Raw genomic sequence first — 5487 nt, 5'->3', positions numbered from 1 at the left:
TTCTATTCTTCATCCACATACACTGCCTGTGTTTATTTAACAATAAAATGTTCATTTTAATATTAGGTATATTATTAGTTCAAATAAATTTAATTCAGTTATTGTCTCTCTTCTGGTATTAATATATTATCTAGATAGAATTCCATTATCTTTAATTCTAGGGTGTCATTCAGTTTAAAGAGAAAGACTTTCAGTAAAAAAAAATCAGCATTAGCAATCATGAAATGTGTCTGTAAAACATGGACATAGAAAGAGGACTTCATCGCAGAAGCTTCAGGTAATACAATGATCTAATGAATTTATACTGGGAATAACAGAAAAGGGGATATATAGGAGGTATGAAACTAAATTCCTCAAATATCAATTTACAGATCACTTAGCAAGAAGAACTGACGAAAGAAGAACCACCAAAATTTTAATATGACACCTGGAAAATTAAAAAAAAATGACGAGACTACGATTAGAAACTCAATCATATCAAAGCAGCGCAAAACAAACATGAATATGCATGGAATGCCATTACCGCAATCTACTGTAGAATAGAGCTAAATAAATTTGATAATAATAATAATAATTCTTATAGTACCTATCATCATCATCATTTTCAGCTTATTAAACCATTTTCAATTATTGGTGTGGCCTCCCCCGCATATTTAGATACTGTCTTTCTAATTGGGGCCATTGTTGTCTCTTGTTTGCTACGGCTTTTTTTGTATATATTGGCGAGAGTTTTTATATAAGGCCTGTCAATACTTTGTTTCGCCAGTGCTTCTATTATTGCCTTAGGATATATCGAGTCGGAAGTCTTCTAAAAGTCTTTAAAGTCTATGGCTAGTAGAAGTTCGTATTCTTTTGTTCAGCTGATAGTTTCTCTTAGTGCATGTATGTGATTGATTGTGCTGAAGCCGTTTCTAAAGCCTGCTTGTGTGTTTTGTATTCTGTTGTTTTATTATTTTCGTGAATATCTTGTATGTTACTGGTAATAAGCTTATTGTTAGTAATAGTTTCTGATATCTGCTTTGCTACCTTTCTTCTAAATTTATGTTGGCGCTATTCCAGTACCTAGGGTATAAATAATATTATAAGACCCTCACTTTTACAATTCAAAGGCTTGAGAACATACCCTAGGAAAAACAGATATAAAATATTAATACAGATAAATTGGAGTCGATTAAATAGCGACAATTTAATTCCACTTTGGTCATTTCTCTCATCCCCTAAAATGACGTTGCGCGACCCCATCAATTTTGCCCTTTCAACCTGACGCGATTGACCGCATTTTTTACACCCGCTTAAAAGGGGTCGTTTTTTCTTTCACCTGACGCCATCATAAATTTAAATGGATTAAACAGGCTAAATTAAAAAAGGCAAATTGGCTTGATGAGTCTGGAGGTGTGATAGAGGTAGAGGGAGGAATAAAGACCTGTGTGAGATGAGGTTGCAATGTAAACTTTTGGACAACCAGCTATGGACAATTTGATATTTTTATGAAAACATTTCCAAAGAACCTTTTTACGTGGAATTTAATGGTTGAAGTATAATCTTTATTAAATTAATAATTTAATTGATTTTTTATACGGGACACGCTGTATATTTTTAATTCATTGAAAACAATTTAAAATTACCTTTCCAAAAATATAGCATACTTTGATATTTTGCTCGATTCCTCGAGATATAAAATTTTTAAAAATTTGCCCACTTTAAATAACTAGGCTTTGAACGGCGCAGGCCGTAATGCAGAAAAATGCTAGCTGTGAGCAGCATTTAAAACAAAAATAATATTTGCAATGGGAGATGCAGAATTTTATAACAATTTAAACTATATTAACAACAAAAACACATGTAAACCATATCTTATAATGACATTTGCTATAGTCTGTCCAACGACAAGATCCTTGATAGTGATGATTATTGTCTGTCATTTTAATTTCAAAGTAGTAGTTTATTTTATTTTACAAAAAAATAAGTTGGAACAATTGGAATGCATAGCAGGAAATTAATATATTTAAAATTTGAGTGACAAGTGATTACTTCAAAATATTGTGAAAAAAACTGTATAAAACTGAAAAAATCTAATTGAGTTATTTTATTTAAAAAAACGATATGTGTTAATACAAAAAAAAACAAGAACAAAACACCACCTACCAAAAAATAAAATAACTATTACTTACTTTCAAGCTTCCCGCATTTATTATTATATTTATCAATATAAGTTATGTACAAATACAAATTTGTAATAATCCACAGGAATAAATAAAACAACACAAATAAAACAAATTATTTTATTAATAATAACTTACCGAATTTTATACCTTAAAGGTTGATTAATTAACTTTAATTTTAATTCTTTTAAACCAGTACCTTTTGACATTATTTTTCTGCAGTATTAAAATCCATTATTTACTTATCGTGTGATGTCGTTATTTTACAACTACTCCAGTTTTTAATATATGTTTAGAGTATGGTCCTTGTACCATATATGAGATGTAAATGGTATACAAACTTTATGATGGTAACTTTATTGGTGTGTAAGACTTTCTGCCTGGGCACCGAGTATTAACTAATATATATAAAGCTCTGGGTCTACAGTTAATTTTTCCTCCACTTCTTGACTTCAAAAGACACAAAACACGTAAAAACACGAATCAACATGCATCATCTTCCAAAACGCAAGGTATTTGACATAAGTTGACAACGTGGTTGACAAAAAATTATACCCTATAATTTGGCAAGACTTTGACAAGCCTCAAAAATCTAAAGGCGAGGTCATACGCATCGGCGTCCGTTTATCGTTCCGTCAAACCAATAAAACTGAAATATGATCTGTCATTTGTGAAATAAACCAATAAAACTGATTTAAAACAACAAGAGACGACGCATGACGGATTTATATTTAAACTATCCTTAACTATGGATGGTTAAAAAATATTAGAAACTTTTTTAGTAAAATAAGTAGATTGGTACGGTCGTCATCTGCTTTTTTTTTGTCATCGTCTGTCAAAGTCTTACCTGAGAAAAAAAACAGAGTATACAGGAAGTGTTCGAAATGTCGACCATCTTCTGTTATGTACAGACGGGACCCTTTCTGAACATTCCTCGCGAAATTCATTAACTCAGTGAGGGTGAAAGATACCCACGCATAACTGCAAAGTACTTCTAATTCTTGTCTAGATTATATGGACAATTTAAAAATAAGAAGCTTTAGTCTCCTGCAGAGATAAAAATCCATAGGTGCTTAGTTCGGTGTAGAGGTGTGTAGTTCGTGAACGAACTAGTTCCAATGAACTATTCCGACCCCGGAATGAAAGGAACTAGTTCCTGGCTTCTCAAAGGACTAGTTCCTTAGGACCTATTCCGGGATCGAGACTGTGTCCGATATAGAATTATATGCGACGGCGACGGATCGGCTAGCGCGCGTACCCCGATGGTAGGCAGGAGTGGGGAGTGCCAAACGTACGTTATCGGATCCGGACGTAGAGGAACTAAACTAAATAGACAGTTAAAGCACGGCCAAAGACGTAGACGTAAACGTATCGTTTGACATGTACGCTTGCGCAGTGTGAAATTCACTTGCGTTTACGGATACGTGATACGTATCTTTACGTGCCTTTACGTACGTACAAAACGCAAACGTATCGAGCCGAAGGAGTTTCGATTTTCACCCGAATGATGCCGAACGTACAAATTCACAAACAACTCGTTTCCACAACTGGCTAGTAATTAAGTTATTTCATAAATTTTGGGGCCAGTGTCACAGAACTGGGCCTATTTTATTACAATAAATTAGTATGAAAATATTAAGTATCATAATAAACTCATTTTGAAATCTATTTAATTAAATGCTAGTTCTTATAGGCAAAACCATAATACGAGGATTCTAAAAGATGGAATCTAATAAATAATCATAAAGCTGTGTCTGTTTTCCAATATTTTTTTTATTACGAAGAGCATTTTAAGTTGTAAGGACTACTTTCTGTAATAAAATAATTTCCATTTATAATTTTCTTCAGTTTTCGATAATACTTTTATAAATTTAATGTGGAATCAATGGAGTAATAGATATCCATTTTCAATTTTAAAATTAAATAAATTGTTTCACAAAATAATTTAGAATTACAAATGTACCATTTGCGTTACGTAAGTCAAAATACTTGCTTTAACTCTTGTTTACACGACAACGCAACGGCAGACGTAACGTAAGTTTCTGCGTTACGTGTCGAGAGATACGTATACGTATTGTGCCTTGCTTTAACTGTCTAATAAAAGACTAGTTTACGTACGAACTGATCGGGCAAGCGCGATCGATGCTAGGCAGGAGTGGGGAGTGCCAGCCTTATGCCGTATGTTATCGGATCCGGACCTAAAGGAACTAGAGGAACTAAATAAAAGACTAGTTTACGTATGGATCAGCCAGCGCGATTGATGTTAGGCAGGCGTGGGGAGTGCGAGCCGTATGTTATCGGATCCGGACATAGAGGAACTATTAAAAGACTAGTTCACGGGAATCTATTCAGTCGGCAGATCCGACATATAATACAAGCCAACGACGATGGATTCGGCCTTGTCTATTGCCGCAGCCGGCGCGACGTAATTACCACAGAAAATTGTCGTGGATACTGTTTTTGATTTTAGTTTGTTTTTTAAATATTTTATGGGAATGTTTCACTTTAGGTCCCTAAAATTAAGAAATATCTTATAAAATGAAGCAGATATTCTGAATTTTTAGACAAAAAAAAGAGATTGAAGTGAGGAAAAATGCATTCGTAAAATTTTTGTAATATTTGCTCCAATTGATTTGTGATATAGTTTTTTAAATTCTGATTTGAGTTTTTTTTAAATTTTTTTATCTGCTATAAAACTTACCTATATGTTTTTAACATACACAATTACACGTCTCGTTATATCTCCGTACATTATGAAAATTATACAGATCATACTGTGAATAGTTCTGACTGACAATGAAACGCATTAGCAAGCAAGGGGGATGTCAATGTTAGTCGGGAACTATTGTGAACTAAAAACCTAGTTCAAGGAACTATTCCTCTAGAGGAACTAGAACTAAGGAACTAGTTCCTCCCAAGGAACTAGAATTCCCATCTCTAGTTCGGTGGTCTCGATGGTCAAGGGCTGGGATCTTAGCTATTCAATTATTCGTCGAAAATTACTCATAACTTCAGAGTTGTGAGGTTGTGCCTTGTCTAGCTGGAAAAATAGATTTTCGAGTTCCATAAGGGGCAGATCATCAATAAAGGGTTAAGCTTACTATTTAAAAGTGCCGAACTTTTAAAAATTCTGTATTTCTAAGGGGACTGGAACAAAATATCAAGTGTACTATATTTTTGGAAAGGTAATTTTAAGTTAATTTCAGTAAATTAATATACCGGGTGCGACTCAAAAGTGGCTCACCCCTATAACTTTTTTATTTTTTCAGATAAAAAGACGAAATTTAGTATGTTAGTATATGACATAAATTAGGATTGATTGACG

Source organism: Sitophilus oryzae, unplaced genomic scaffold (assembly GCF_002938485.1).
Source record: "Sitophilus oryzae breed Bouriz unplaced genomic scaffold, Soryzae_2.0 scaffold_1431_pilon_pilon, whole genome shotgun sequence".
NCBI classification, from domain to species: domain Eukaryota; kingdom Metazoa; phylum Arthropoda; class Insecta; order Coleoptera; family Curculionidae; genus Sitophilus; species Sitophilus oryzae.
The sequence above is the reverse complement of the archived record's forward strand: the minus strand, read 5'-3'. Positions refer to the sequence as shown.